Here is a 14,959-nt window from a genome sequence, read left to right as displayed (position 1 = left end):
ATTCGAGCCTCGGGCGACTACCTGTGTGCAGTTTGCACATTCTACCCGTGTCTGCGTGGATTTCGTCGGACGGATCCGGTTTCCTCCCACAGTCCAAAGGTGTGCAGGTCAGGTGTTCTGGCCATGCTAAATTGCCCATTGTTTTCAGGGATGCGTAGGTTCGGTGCATTTGTTCGGGGTAAATAGAGTCATGCGGTAGGGGTTTGGGTGTGTGGGGGATACTACTGGGAGAGTCGGGAGCCTGTTTCCACAGTCGAGGGATTCGATGCTAATTTCTGATTACGCACATTTGGAGGACCTGAAAGAGATCAATTCAAACAGAAGCCACGCTTTGCGGGAGAAACACCGCGAGTTTGGCAGCAACTGCCACATTTCGGAAATGCAGGCAAAAGTGGCCTGTGCTTGCTTCCCACCGCCACAATGTGAGGGCCATTCAGTCTGATTTGCTCGCACTACGCCTTCGCTGTTGTCCCGTGGCAGTGCAATTTAAAAGCGACCCGCCCGAGCAGGGACTTGAACCCTGGACCCTCAGATTAAGAGTCTGATGCTCTACCGACTGAGCTACCCGGGCTCGTGGCAAGCCGCCGCCCTGCTGCGGCTTTTCCTGCTTGAGCTGGAAAAGACGTTCGCGCTTCACACTCTCGCGCAGCCATTCTGACACAATCCACACAATTCAGTAGGAAAGACGGGCAGCCCCGACTGTGCAGGGCCGATTCCAAACCGCTGTCTCTCTTCATCACCCCCATTCCATTGCCGCCCCGACCTCTCTCTACTGTAACAACCCTCCTCAACACACACCTCTGGCACCGTCAAAGCCATCAGCAAGCTAACAACACAGCACCGCCAAAGTAAGAACGGTGCTCATGAGACGGCCTCATCATCATCCCTCCAACACCACGCACAGTCCCTACCCCCAGCATCCACTCTCTGCTCGACACAATCCACCCGAACACAAGCCGCAGGCACCGACACTCCCACACGCACTGCCACATCACCATCAGCTCCAAAACAAGGAAGATGTGCATGAAAGGTTCCGTTTGAAGTGTCTGACTTGATTTTAAAAAAGCAGACCATCGATGACAGCAGTGTCCATAAATCGAAGCTTCAGCACGTGCAAATAGAATCAGGATTTCACTGCTGCCTCCCAGCGCCACGGACCCTTGTCGGATTCGAGCCTCGGGCGACTACCTGTGTGCAGTTTGCACATTCTACCCGTGTCTGCGTGGATTTCGTCGGACGGATCCGGTTTCCTCCCACAGTCCAAAGGTGTGCAGGTCAGGTGTTCTGGCCATGCTAAATTGCCCATTGTTTTCAGGGATGTGTAGGTTCGGTGCATTTGTTCGGGGTAAATAGAGTCATGCGGTAGGGGTTTGGGTGTGTGGGGGATACTACTGGGAGAGTCGGGAGCCTGTTTCCACAGTCGAGGGATTCGATGCTAATTTCTGATTACGCACATTTGGAGGACCTGAAAGAGATCAATTCAAACAGAAGCCACGCTTTGCGGGAGAAACACCGCGAGTTTGGCAGCAACTGCCACATTTCGGAAATGCAGGCAAAAGTGGCCTGTGCTTGCTTCCCACCGCCACAATGTGAGGGCCATTCAGTCTGATTTGCTCGCACTACGCCTTCGCTGTTGTCCCGTGGCAGTGCAATTTAAAAGCGACCCGCCCGAGCAGGGACTTGAACCCTGGACCCTCAGATTAAGAGTCTGATGCTCTACCGACTGAGCTACCCGGGCTCGTGGCAAGCCGCCGCCCTGCTGCGGCTTTTCCTGCTTGAGCTGGAAAAGACGTTCGCGCTTCACACTCTCGCGCAGCCATTCTGACACAATCCACACAATTCAGTAGGAAAGACGGGCAGCCCCGACTGTGCAGGGCCGATTCCAAACCGCTGTCTCTCTTCATCACCCCCATTCCATTGCCGCCCCGACCTCTCTCTACTGTAACAACCCTCCTCAACACACACCTCTGGCACCGTCAAAGCCATCAGCAAGCTTACAACACAGCACCGCCAAAGTAAGAACGGTGCTCATGAGACGGCCTCATCATCATCCCTCCAACACCACGCACAGTCCCTACCCCCAGCATCCACTCTCTGCTCGACACAATCCACCCGAACACAAGCCGCAGGCACCGACACTCCCACACGCACTGCCACATCACCATCAGCTCCAAAACAAGGAAGATGTGCATGAAAGGTTCCGTTTGAAGTGTCTGACTTGATTTTAAAAAAGCAGACCATCGATGACAGCAGTGTCCATAAATCGAAGCTTCAGCACGTGCAAATAGAATCAGGATTTCACTGCTGCCTCCCAGCGCCACGGACCCTTGTCGGATTCGAGCCTCGGGCGACTACCTGTGTGCAGTTTGCACATTCTACCCGTGTCTGCGTGGATTTCGTCGGACGGATCCGGTTTCCTCCCACAGTCCAAAGGTGTGCAGGTCAGGTGTTCTGGCCATGCTAAATTGCCCATTGTTTTCAGGGATGTGTAGGTTCGGTGCATTTGTTCGGGGTAAATAGAGTCATGCGGTAGGGGTTTGGGTGTGTGGGGGATACTACTGGGAGAGTCGGGAGCCTGTTTCCACAGTCGAGGGATTCGATGCTAATTTCTGATTACGCACATTTGGAGGACCTGAAAGAGATCAATTCAAACAGAAGCCACGCTTTGCGGGAGAAACACCGCGAGTTTGGCAGCAACTGCCACATTTCGGAAATGCAGGCAAAAGTGGCCTGTGCTTGCTTCCCACCGCCACAATGTGAGGGCCATTCAGTCTGATTTGCTCGCACTACGCCTTCGCTGTTGTCCCGTGGCAGTGCAATTTAAAAGCGACCCGCCCGAGCAGGGACTTGAACCCTGGACCCTCAGATTAAGAGTCAGATGCTCTACCGACTGAGCTACCCGGGCTCGTGGCAAGCCGCCGCCCTGCTGCGGCTTTTCCTGCTTGAGCTGGAAAAGACGTTCGCGCTTCACACTCTCGCGCAGCCATTCTGACACAATCCACACAATTCAGTAGGAAAGACGGGCAGCCCCGACTGTGCAGGGCCGATTCCAAACCGCTGTCTCTCTTCATCACCCCCATTCCATTGCCGCCCCGACCTCTCTCTACTGTAACAACCCTCCTCAACACACACCTCTGGCACCGTCAAAGCCATCAGCAAGCTTACAACACAGCACCGCCAAAGTAAGAACGGTGCTCATGAGACGGCCTCATCATCATCCCTCCAACACCACGCACAGTCCCTACCCCCAGCATCCACTCTCTGCTCGACACAATCCACCCGAACACAAGCCGCAGGCACCGACACTCCCACACGCACTGCCACATCACCATCAGCTCCAAAACAAGGAAGATGTGCATGAAAGGTTCCGTTTGAAGTGTCTGACTTGATTTTAAAAAAGCAGACCATCGATGACAGCAGTGTCCATAAATCGAAGCTTCAGCACGTGCAAATAGAATCAGGATTTCACTGCTGCCTCCCAGCGCCACGGACCCTTGTCGGATTCGAGCCTCGGGCGACTACCTGTGTGCAGTTTGCACATTCTACCCGTGTCTGCGTGGATTTCGTCGGACGGATCCGGTTTCCTCCCACAGTCCAAAGGTGTGCAGGTCAGGTGTTCTGGCCATGCTAAATTGCCCATTGTTTTCAGGGATGTGTAGGTTCGGTGCATTTGTTCGGGGTAAATAGAGTCATGCGGTAGGGGTTTGGGTGTGTGGGGGATACTACTGGGAGAGTCGGGAGCCTGTTTCCACAGTCGAGGGATTCGATGCTAATTTCTGATTACGCACATTTGGAGGACCTGAAAGAGATCAATTCAAACAGAAGCCACGCTTTGCGGGAGAAACACCGCGAGTTTGGCAGCAACTGCCACATTTCGGAAATGCAGGCAAAAGTGGCCTGTGCTTGCTTCCCACCGCCACAATGTGAGGGCCATTCAGTCTGATTTGCTCGCACTACGCCTTCGCTGTTGTCCCGTGGCAGTGCAATTTAAAAGCGACCCGCCCGAGCAGGGACTTGAACCCTGGACCCTCAGATTAAGAGTCTGATGCTCTACCGACTGAGCTACCCGGGCTCGTGGCAAGCCGCCGCCCTGCTGCGGCTTTTCCTGCTTGAGCTGGAAAAGACGTTCGCGCTTCACACTCTCGCGCAGCCATTCTGACACAATCCACACAATTCAGTAGGAAAGACGGGCAGCCCCGACTGTGCAGGGCCGATTCCAAACCGCTGTCTCTCTTCATCACCCCCATTCCATTGCCGCCCCGACCTCTCTCTACTGTAACAACCCTCCTCAACACACACCTCTGGCACCGTCAAAGCCATCAGCAAGCTTACAACACAGCACCGCCAAAGTAAGAACGGTGCTCATGAGACGGCCTCATCATCATCCCTCCAACACCACGCACAGTCCCTACCCCCAGCATCCACTCTCTGCTCGACACAATCCACCCGAACACAAGCCGCAGGCACCGACACTCCCACACGCACTGCCACATCACCATCAGCTCCAAAACAAGGAAGATGTGCATGAAAGGTTCCGTTTGAAGTGTCTGACTTGATTTTAAAAAAGCAGACCATCGATGACAGCAGTGTCCATAAATCGAAGCTTCAGCACGTGCAAATAGAATCAGGATTTCACTGCTGCCTCCCAGCGCCACGGACCCTTGTCGGATTCGAGCCTCGGGCGACTACCTGTGTGCAGTTTGCACATTCTACCCGTGTCTGCGTGGATTTCGTCGGACGGATCCGGTTTCCTCCCACAGTCCAAAGGTGTGCAGGTCAGGTGTTCTGGCCATGCTAAATTGCCCATTGTTTTCAGGGATGTGTAGGTTCGGTGCATTTGTTCGGGGTAAATAGAGTCATGCGGTAGGGGTTTGGGTGTGTGGGGGATACTACTGGGAGAGTCGGGAGCCTGTTTCCACAGTCGAGGGATTCGATGCTAATTTCTGATTACGCACATTTGGAGGACCTGAAAGAGATCAATTCAAACAGAAGCCACGCTTTGCGGGAGAAACACCGCGAGTTTGGCAGCAACTGCCACATTTCGGAAATGCAGGCAAAAGTGGCCTGTGCTTGCTTCCCACCGCCACAATGTGAGGGCCATTCAGTCTGATTTGCTCGCACTACGCCTTCGCTGTTGTCCCGTGGCAGTGCAATTTAAAAGCGACCCGCCCGAGCAGGGACTTGAACCCTGGACCCTCAGATTAAAAGTCTGATGCTCTACCGACTGAGCTACCCGGGCTCGTGGCAAGCCGCCGCCCTGCTGCGGCTTTTCCTGCTTGAGCTGGAAAAGACGTTCGCGCTTCACACTCTCGCGCAGCCATTCTGACACAATCCACACAATTCAGTAGGAAAGACGGGCAGCCCCGACTGTGCAGGGCCGATTCCAAACCGCTGTCTCTCTTCATCACCCCCATTCCATTGCCGCCCCGACCTCTCTCTACTGTAACAACCCTCCTCAACACACACCTCTGGCACCGTCAAAGCCATCAGCAAGCTTACAACACAGCACCGCCAAAGTAAGAACGGTGCTCATGAGACGGCCTCATCATCATCCCTCCAACACCACGCACAGTCCCTACCCCCAGCATCCACTCTCTGCTCGACACAATCCACCCGAACACAAGCCGCAGGCACCGACACTCCCACACGCACTGCCACATCACCATCAGCTCCAAAACAAGGAAGATGTGCATGAAAGGTTCCGTTTGAAGTGTCTGACTTGATTTTAAAAAAGCAGACCATCGATGACAGCAGTGTCCATAAATCGAAGCTTCAGCACGTGCAAATAGAATCAGGATTTCACTGCTGCCTCCCAGCGCCACGGACCCTTGTCGGATTCGAGCCTCGGGCGACTACCTGTGTGCAGTTTGCACATTCTACCAGTGTCTGCGTGGATTTCGTCGGACGGATCCGGTTTCCTCCCACAGTCCAAAGGTGTGCAGGTCAGGTGTTCTGGCCATGCTAAATTGCCCATTGTTTTCAGGGATGTGTAGGTTCGGTGCATTTGTTCGGGGTAAATAGAGTCATGCGGTAGGGGTTTGGGTGTGTGGGGGATACTACTGGGAGAGTCGGGAGCCTGTTTCCACAGTCGAGGGATTCGATGCTAATTTCTGATTACGCACATTTGGAGGACCTGAAAGAGATCAATTCAAACAGAAGCCACGCTTTGCGGGAGAAACACCGCGAGTTTGGCAGCAACTGCCACATTTCGGAAATGCAGGCAAAAGTGGCCTGTGCTTGCTTCCCACCGCCACAATGTGAGGGCCATTCAGTCTGATTTGCTCGCACTACGCCTTCGCTGTTGTCCCGTGGCAGTGCAATTTAAAAGCGACCCGCCCGAGCAGGGACTTGAACCCTGGACCCTCAGATTAAAAGTCTGATGCTCTACCGACTGAGCTACCCGGGCTCGTGGCAAGCCGCCGCCCTGCTGCGGCTTTTCCTGCTTGAGCTGGAAAAGACGTTCGCGCTTCACACTCTCGCGCAGCCATTCTGACACAATCCACACAATTCAGTAGGAAAGACGGGCAGCCCCGACTGTGCAGGGCCGATTCCAAACCGCTGTCTCTCTTCATCACCCCCATTCCATTGCCGCCCCGACCTCTCTCTACTGTAACAACCCTCCTCAACACACACCTCTGGCACCGTCAAAGCCATCAGCAAGCTTACAACACAGCACCGCCAAAGTAAGAACGGTGCTCATGAGACGGCCTCATCATCATCCCTCCAACACCACGCACAGTCCCTACCCCCAGCATCCACTCTCTGCTCGACACAATCCACCCGAACACAAGCCGCAGGCACCGACACTCCCACACGCACTGCCACATCACCATCAGCTCCAAAACAAGGAAGATGTGCATGAAAGGTTCCGTTTGAAGTGTCTGACTTGATTTTAAAAAAGCAGACCATCGATGACAGCAGTGTCCATAAATCGAAGCTTCAGCACGTGCAAATAGAATCAGGATTTCACTGCTGCCTCCCAGCGCCACGGACCCTTGTCGGATTCGAGCCTCGGGCGACTACCTGTGTGCAGTTTGCACATTCTACCCGTGTCTGCGTGGATTTCGTCGGACGGATCCGGTTTCCTCCCACAGTCCAAAGGTGTGCAGGTCAGGTGTTCTGGCCATGCTAAATTGCCCATTGTTTTCAGGGATGTGTAGGTTCGGTGCATTTGTTCGGGGTAAATAGAGTCATGCGGTAGGGGTTTGGGTGTGTGGGGGATACTACTGGGAGAGTCGGGAGCCTGTTTCCACAGTCGAGGGATTCGATGCTAATTTCTGATTACGCACATTTGGAGGACCTGAAAGAGATCAATTCAAACAGAAGCCACGCTTTGCGGGAGAAACACCGCGAGTTTGGCAGCAACTGCCACATTTCGGAAATGCAGGCAAAAGTGGCCTGTGCTTGCTTCCCACCGCCACAATGTGAGGGCCATTCAGTCTGATTTGCTCGCACTACGCCTTCGCTGTTGTCCCGTGGCAGTGCAATTTAAAAGCGACCCGCCCGAGCAGGGACTTGAACCCTGGACCCTCAGATTAAGAGTCTGATGCTCTACCGACTGAGCTACCCGGGCTCGTGGCAAGCCGCCGCCCTGCTGCGGCTTTTCCTGCTTGAGCTGGAAAAGACGTTCGCGCTTCACACTCTCGCGCAGCCATTCTGACACAATCCACACAATTCAGTAGGAAAGACGGGCAGCCCCGACTGTGCAGGGCCGATTCCAAACCGCTGTCTCTCTTCATCACCCCCATTCCATTGCCGCCCCGACCTCTCTCTACTGTAACAACCCTCCTCAACACACACCTCTGGCACCGTCAAAGCCATCAGCAAGCTTACAACACAGCACCGCCAAAGTAAGAACGGTGCTCATGAGACGGCCTCATCATCATCCCTCCAACACCACGCACAGTCCCTACCCCCAGCATCCACTCTCTGCTCGACACAATCCACCCGAACACAAGCCGCAGGCACCGACACTCCCACACGCACTGCCACATCACCATCAGCTCCAAAACAAGGAAGATGTGCATGAAAGGTTCCGTTTGAAGTGTCTGACTTGATTTTAAAAAAGCAGACCATCGATGACAGCAGTGTCCATAAATCGAAGCTTCAGCACGTGCAAATAGAATCAGGATTTCACTGCTGCCTCCCAGCGCCACGGACCCTTGTCGGATTCGAGCCTCGGGCGACTACCTGTGTGCAGTTTGCACATTCTACCAGTGTCTGCGTGGATTTCGTCGGACGGATCCGGTTTCCTCCCACAGTCCAAAGGTGTGCAGGTCAGGTGTTCTGGCCATGCTAAATTGCCCATTGTTTTCAGGGATGTGTAGGTTCGGTGCATTTGTTCGGGGTAAATAGAGTCATGCGGTAGGGGTTTGGGTGTGTGGGGGATACTACTGGGAGAGTCGGGAGCCTGTTTCCACAGTCGAGGGATTCGATGCTAATTTCTGATTACGCACATTTGGAGGACCTGAAAGAGATCAATTCAAACAGAAGCCACGCTTTGCGGGAGAAACACCGCGAGTTTGGCAGCAACTGCCACATTTCGGAAATGCAGGCAAAAGTGGCCTGTGCTTGCTTCCCACCGCCACAATGTGAGGGCCATTCAGTCTGATTTGCTCGCACTACGCCTTCGCTGTTGTCCCGTGGCAGTGCAATTTAAAAGCGACCCGCCCGAGCAGGGACTTGAACCCTGGACCCTCAGATTAAGAGTCTGATGCTCTACCGACTGAGCTACCCGGGCTCGTGGCAAGCCGCCGCCCTGCTGCGGCTTTTCCTGCTTGAGCTGGAAAAGACGTTCGCGCTTCACACTCTCGCGCAGCCATTCTGACACAATCCACACAATTCAGTAGGAAAGACGGGCAGCCCCGACTGTGCAGGGCCGATTCCAAACCGCTGTCTCTCTTCATCACCCCCATTCCATTGCCGCCCCGACCTCTCTCTACTGTAACAACCCTCCTCAACACACACCTCTGGCACCGTCAAAGCCATCAGCAAGCTTACAACACAGCACCGCCAAAGTAAGAACGGTGCTCATGAGACGGCCTCATCATCATCCCTCCAACACCACGCACAGTCCCTACCCCCAGCATCCACTCTCTGCTCGACACAATCCACCCGAACACAAGCCGCAGGCACCGACACTCCCACACGCACTGCCACATCACCATCAGCTCCAAAACAAGGAAGATGTGCATGAAAGGTTCCGTTTGAAGTGTCTGACTTGATTTTAAAAAAGCAGACCATCGATGACAGCAGTGTCCATAAATCGAAGCTTCAGCACGTGCAAATAGAATCAGGATTTCACTGCTGCCTCCCAGCGCCACGGACCCTTGTCGGATTCGAGCCTCGGGCGACTACCTGTGTGCAGTTTGCACATTCTACCCGTGTCTGCGTGGATTTCGTCGGACGGATCCGGTTTCCTCCCACAGTCCAAAGGTGTGCAGGTCAGGTGTTCTGGCCATGCTAAATTGCCCATTGTTTTCAGGGATGTGTAGGTTCGGTGCATTTGTTCGGGGTAAATAGAGTCATGCGGTAGGGGTTTGGGTGTGTGGGGGATACTACTGGGAGAGTCGGGAGCCTGTTTCCACAGTCGAGGGATTCGATGCTAATTTCTGATTACGCACATTTGGAGGACCTGAAAGAGATCAATTCAAACAGAAGCCACGCTTTGCGGGAGAAACACCGCGAGTTTGGCAGCAACTGCCACATTTCGGAAATGCAGGCAAAAGTGGCCTGTGCTTGCTTCCCACCGCCACAATGTGAGGGCCATTCAGTCTGATTTGCTCGCACTACGCCTTCGCTGTTGTCCCGTGGCAGTGCAATTTAAAAGCGACCCGCCCGAGCAGGGACTTGAACCCTGGACCCTCAGATTAAGAGTCTGATGCTCTACCGACTGAGCTACCCGGGCTCGTGGCAAGCCGCCGCCCTGCTGCGGCTTTTCCTGCTTGAGCTGGAAAAGACGTTCGCGCTTCACACTCTCGCGCAGCCATTCTGACACAATCCACACAATTCAGTAGGAAAGACGGGCAGCCCCGACTGTGCAGGGCCGATTCCAAACCGCTGTCTCTCTTCATCACCCCCATTCCATTGCCGCCCCGACCTCTCTCTACTGTAACAACCCTCCTCAACACACACCTCTGGCACCGTCAAAGCCATCAGCAAGCTTACAACACAGCACCGCCAAAGTAAGAACGGTGCTCATGAGACGGCCTCATCATCATCCCTCCAACACCACGCACAGTCCCTACCCCCAGCATCCACTCTCTGCTCGACACAATCCACCCGAACACAAGCCGCAGGCACCGACACTCCCACACGCACTGCCACATCACCATCAGCTCCAAAACAAGGAAGATGTGCATGAAAGGTTCCGTTTGAAGTGTCTGACTTGATTTTAAAAAAGCAGACCATCGATGACAGCAGTGTCCATAAATCGAAGCTTCAGCACGTGCAAATAGAATCAGGATTTCACTGCTGCCTCCCAGCGCCACGGACCCTTGTCGGATTCGAGCCTCGGGCGACTACCTGTGTGCAGTTTGCACATTCTACCCGTGTCTGCGTGGATTTCGTCGGACGGATCCGGTTTCCTCCCACAGTCCAAAGGTGTGCAGGTCAGGTGTTCTGGCCATGCTAAATTGCCCATTGTTTTCAGGGATGTGTAGGTTCGGTGCATTTGTTCGGGGTAAATAGAGTCATGCGGTAGGGGTTTGGGTGTGTGGGGGATACTACTGGGAGAGTCGGGAGCCTGTTTCCACAGTCGAGGGATTCGATGCTAATTTCTGATTACGCACATTTGGAGGACCTGAAAGAGATCAATTCAAACAGAAGCCACGCTTTGCGGGAGAAACACCGCGAGTTTTGCAGCAACTGCCACATTTCGGAAATGCAGGCAAAAGTGGCCTGTGCTTGCTTCCCACCGCCACAATGTGAGGGCCATTCAGTCTGATTTGCTCGCACTACGCCTTCGCTGTTGTCCCGTGGCAGTGCAATTTAAAAGCGACCCGCCCGAGCAGGGACTTGAACCCTGGACCCTCAGATTAAGAGTCTGATGCTCTACCGACTGAGCTACCCGGGCTCGTGGCAAGCCGCCGCCCTGCTGCGGCTTTTCCTGCTTGAGCTGGAAAAGACGTTCGCGCTTCACACTCTCGCGCAGCCATTCTGACACAATCCACACAATTCAGTAGGAAAGACGGGCAGCCCCGACTGTGCAGGGCCGATTCCAAACCGCTGTCTCTCTTCATCACCCCCATTCCATTGCCGCCCCGACCTCTCTCTACTGTAACAACCCTCCTCAACACACACCTCTGGCACCGTCAAAGCCATCAGCAAGCTTACAACACAGCACCGCCAAAGTAAGAACGGTGCTCATGAGACGGCCTCATCATCATCCCTCCAACACCACGCACAGTCCCTACCCCCAGCATCCACTCTCTGCTCGACACAATCCACCCGAACACAAGCCGCAGGCACCGACACTCCCACACGCACTGCCACATCACCATCAGCTCCAAAACAAGGAAGATGTGCATGAAAGGTTCCGTTTGAAGTGTCTGACTTGATTTTAAAAAAGCAGACCATCGATGACAGCAGTGTCCATAAATCGAAGCTTCAGCACGTGCAAATAGAATCAGGATTTCACTGCTGCCTCCCAGCGCCACGGACCCTTGTCGGATTCGAGCCTCGGGCGACTACCTGTGTGCAGTTTGCACATTCTACCCGTGTCTGCGTGGATTTCGTCGGACGGATCCGGTTTCCTCCCACAGTCCAAAGGTGTGCAGGTCAGGTGTTCTGGCCATGCTAAATTGCCCATTGTTTTCAGGGATGTGTAGGTTCGGTGCATTTGTTCGGGGTAAATAGAGTCATGCGGTAGGGGTTTGGGTGTGTGGGGGATACTACTGGGAGAGTCGGGAGCCTGTTTCCACAGTCGAGGGATTCGATGCTAATTTCTGATTACGCACATTTGGAGGACCTGAAAGAGATCAATTCAAACAGAAGCCACGCTTTGCGGGAGAAACACCGCGAGTTTGGCAGCAACTGCCACATTTCGGAAATGCAGGCAAAAGTGGCCTGTGCTTGCTTCCCACCGCCACAATGTGAGGGCCATTCAGTCTGATTTGCTCGCACTACGCCTTCGCTGTTGTCCCGTGGCAGTGCAATTTAAAAGCGACCCGCCCGAGCAGGGACTTGAACCCTGGACCCTCAGATTAAGAGTCTGATGCTCTACCGACTGAGCTACCCGGGCTCGTGGCAAGCCGCCGCCCTGCTGCGGCTTTTCCTGCTTGAGCTGGAAAAGACGTTCGCGCTTCACACTCTCGCGCAGCCATTCTGACACAATCCACACAATTCAGTAGGAAAGACGGGCAGCCCCGACTGTGCAGGGCCGATTCCAAACCGCTGTCTCTCTTCATCACCCCCATTCCATTGCCGCCCCGACCTCTCTCTACTGTAACAACCCTCCTCAACACACACCTCTGGCACCGTCAAAGCCATCAGCAAGCTTACAACACAGCACCGCCAAAGTAAGAACGGTGCTCATGAGACGGCCTCATCATCATCCCTCCAACACCACGCACAGTCCCTACCCCCAGCATCCACTCTCTGCTCGACACAATCCACCCGAACACAAGCCGCAGGCACCGACACTCCCACACGCACTGCCACATCACCATCAGCTCCAAAACAAGGAAGATGTGCATGAAAGGTTCCGTTTGAAGTGTCTGACTTGATTTTAAAAAAGCAGACCATCGATGACAGCAGTGTCCATAAATCGAAGCTTCAGCACGTGCAAATAGAATCAGGATTTCACTGCTGCCTCCCAGCGCCACGGACCCTTGTCGGATTCGAGCCTCGGGCGACTACCTGTGTGCAGTTTGCACATTCTACCCGTGTCTGCGTGGATTTCGTCGGACGGATCCGGTTTCCTCCCACAGTCCAAAGGTGTGCAGGTCAGGTGTTCTGGCCATGCTAAATTGCCCATTGTTTTCAGGGATGTGTAGGTTCGGTGCATTTGTTCGGGGTAAATAGAGTCATGCGGTAGGGGTTTGGGTGTGTGGGGGATACTACTGGGAGAGTCGGGAGCCTGTTTCCACAGTCGAGGGATTCGATGCTAATTTCTGATTACGCACATTTGGAGGACCTGAAAGAGATCAATTCAAACAGAAGCCACGCTTTGCGGGAGAAACACCGCGAGTTTGGCAGCAACTGCCACATTTCGGAAATGCAGGCAAAAGTGGCCTGTGCTTGCTTCCCACCGCCACAATGTGAGGGCCATTCAGTCTGATTTGCTCGCACTACGCCTTCGCTGTTGTCCCGTGGCAGTGCAATTTAAAAGCGACCCGCCCGAGCAGGGACTTGAACCCTGGACCCTCAGATTAAGAGTCTGATGCTCTACCGACTGAGCTACCCGGGCTCGTGGCAAGCCGCCGCCCTGCTGCGGCTTTTCCTGCTTGAGCTGGAAAAGACGTTCGCGCTTCACACTCTCGCGCAGCCATTCTGACACAATCCACACAATTCAGTAGGAAAGACGGGCAGCCCCGACTGTGCAGGGCCGATTCCAAACCGCTGTCTCTCTTCATCACCCCCATTCCATTGCCGCCCCGACCTCTCTCTACTGTAACAACCCTCCTCAACACACACCTCTGGCACCGTCAAAGCCATCAGCAAGCTTACAACACAGCACCGCCAAAGTAAGAACGGTGCTCATGAGACGGCCTCATCATCATCCCTCCAACACCACGCACAGTCCCTACCCCCAGCATCCACTCTCTGCTCGACACAATCCACCCGAACACAAGCCGCAGGCACCGACACTCCCACACGCACTGCCACATCACCATCAGCTCCAAAACAAGGAAGATGTGCATGAAAGGTTCCGTTTGAAGTGTCTGACTTGATTTTAAAAAAGCAGACCATCGATGACAGCAGTGTCCATAAATCGAAGCTTCAGCACGTGCAAATAGAATCAGGATTTCACTGCTGCCTCCCAGCGCCACGGACCCTTGTCGGATTCGAGCCTCGGGCGACTACCTGTGTGCAGTTTGCACATTCTACCCGTGTCTGCGTGGATTTCGTCGGACGGATCCGGTTTCCTCCCACAGTCCAAAGGTGTGCAGGTCAGGTGTTCTGGCCATGCTAAATTGCCCATTGTTTTCAGGGATGTGTAGGTTCGGTGCATTTGTTCGGGGTAAATAGAGTCATGCGGTAGGGGTTTGGGTGTGTGGGGGATACTACTGGGAGAGTCGGGAGCCTGTTTCCACAGTCGAGGGATTCGATGCTAATTTCTGATTACGCACATTTGGAGGACCTGAAAGAGATCAATTCAAACAGAAGCCACGCTTTGCGGGAGAAACACCGCGAGTTTGGCAGCAACTGCCACATTTCGGAAATGCAGGCAAAAGTGGCCTGTGCTTGCTTCCCACCGCCACAATGTGAGGGCCATTCAGTCTGATTTGCTCGCACTACGCCTTCGCTGTTGTCCCGTGGCAGTGCAATTTAAAAGCGACCCGCCCGAGCAGGGACTTGAACCCTGGACCCTCAGATTAAGAGTCGGATGCTCTACCGACTGAGCTACCCGGGCTCGTGGCAAGCCGCCGCCCTGCTGCGGCTTTTCCTGCTTGAGCTGGAAAAGACGTTCGCGCTTCACACTCTCGCGCAGCCATTCTGACACAATCCACACAATTCAGTAGGAAAGACGGGCAGCCCCGACTGTGCAGGGCCGATTCCAAACCGCTGTCTCTCTTCATCACCCCCATTCCATTGCCGCCCCGACCTCTCTCTACTGTAACAACCCTCCTCAACACACACCTCTGGCACCGTCAAAGCCATCAGCAAGCTTACAACACAGCACCGCCAAAGTAAGAACGGTGCTCATGAGACGGCCTCATCATCATCCCTCCAACACCACGCACAGTCCCTACCCCCAGCATCCACTCTCTGCTCGACACAATCCACCCGAACACAA

At 54.2% G+C, this 14,959-nt stretch overlaps 13 non-coding genes across 13 annotated transcripts; all 13 read right to left on the bottom strand.

The window, feature by feature from the left end:
- Nucleotides 1-498: 498 nt before the first annotated feature.
- On the bottom strand, nucleotides 499-571 carry trnak-cuu (transfer RNA lysine (anticodon CUU)). The gene has a single exon. It is a non-coding gene; the product is annotated as a tRNA-Lys (tRNA).
- A 1,094-nt stretch (nucleotides 572-1,665) lies between these two features.
- On the bottom strand, nucleotides 1,666-1,738 carry trnak-cuu (transfer RNA lysine (anticodon CUU)). The gene has a single exon. It is a non-coding gene; the product is annotated as a tRNA-Lys (tRNA).
- A 1,094-nt stretch (nucleotides 1,739-2,832) lies between these two features.
- On the bottom strand, nucleotides 2,833-2,905 carry trnak-cuu (transfer RNA lysine (anticodon CUU)). Its single transcript has one exon. It is a non-coding gene; the product is annotated as a tRNA-Lys (tRNA).
- Nucleotides 2,906-3,999: 1,094 nt separating this feature from the next.
- On the bottom strand, nucleotides 4,000-4,072 carry trnak-cuu (transfer RNA lysine (anticodon CUU)). Its single transcript has one exon. It is a non-coding gene; the product is annotated as a tRNA-Lys (tRNA).
- A 1,094-nt stretch (nucleotides 4,073-5,166) lies between these two features.
- Nucleotides 5,167-5,239, bottom strand: trnak-uuu (transfer RNA lysine (anticodon UUU)). The gene has a single exon. It is a non-coding gene; the product is annotated as a tRNA-Lys (tRNA).
- Nucleotides 5,240-6,333: 1,094 nt separating this feature from the next.
- trnak-uuu (transfer RNA lysine (anticodon UUU)) lies at nucleotides 6,334-6,406 on the bottom strand. The gene has a single exon. It is a non-coding gene; the product is annotated as a tRNA-Lys (tRNA).
- A 1,094-nt stretch (nucleotides 6,407-7,500) lies between these two features.
- Nucleotides 7,501-7,573, bottom strand: trnak-cuu (transfer RNA lysine (anticodon CUU)). Its single transcript has one exon. It is a non-coding gene; the product is annotated as a tRNA-Lys (tRNA).
- A 1,094-nt stretch (nucleotides 7,574-8,667) lies between these two features.
- trnak-cuu (transfer RNA lysine (anticodon CUU)) lies at nucleotides 8,668-8,740 on the bottom strand. Its single transcript has one exon. It is a non-coding gene; the product is annotated as a tRNA-Lys (tRNA).
- Nucleotides 8,741-9,834: 1,094 nt separating this feature from the next.
- trnak-cuu (transfer RNA lysine (anticodon CUU)) lies at nucleotides 9,835-9,907 on the bottom strand. Its single transcript has one exon. It is a non-coding gene; the product is annotated as a tRNA-Lys (tRNA).
- A 1,094-nt stretch (nucleotides 9,908-11,001) lies between these two features.
- trnak-cuu (transfer RNA lysine (anticodon CUU)) lies at nucleotides 11,002-11,074 on the bottom strand. The gene has a single exon. It is a non-coding gene; the product is annotated as a tRNA-Lys (tRNA).
- Nucleotides 11,075-12,168: 1,094 nt separating this feature from the next.
- On the bottom strand, nucleotides 12,169-12,241 carry trnak-cuu (transfer RNA lysine (anticodon CUU)). The gene has a single exon. It is a non-coding gene; the product is annotated as a tRNA-Lys (tRNA).
- Nucleotides 12,242-13,335: 1,094 nt separating this feature from the next.
- Nucleotides 13,336-13,408, bottom strand: trnak-cuu (transfer RNA lysine (anticodon CUU)). The gene has a single exon. It is a non-coding gene; the product is annotated as a tRNA-Lys (tRNA).
- A 1,094-nt stretch (nucleotides 13,409-14,502) lies between these two features.
- On the bottom strand, nucleotides 14,503-14,575 carry trnak-cuu (transfer RNA lysine (anticodon CUU)). The gene has a single exon. It is a non-coding gene; the product is annotated as a tRNA-Lys (tRNA).
- Nucleotides 14,576-14,959: the final 384 nt, after the last annotated feature.

Source organism: Chiloscyllium plagiosum, unplaced genomic scaffold, assembly GCF_037043375.1.
Source record: "Chiloscyllium plagiosum isolate Xiang-an unplaced genomic scaffold, Cpla_swu_hap1 HiC_scaffold_28, whole genome shotgun sequence".
NCBI lineage: Eukaryota > Metazoa > Chordata > Chondrichthyes > Orectolobiformes > Hemiscylliidae > Chiloscyllium > Chiloscyllium plagiosum.
This window is presented reverse-complemented; position numbering and strand designations above follow the sequence as displayed.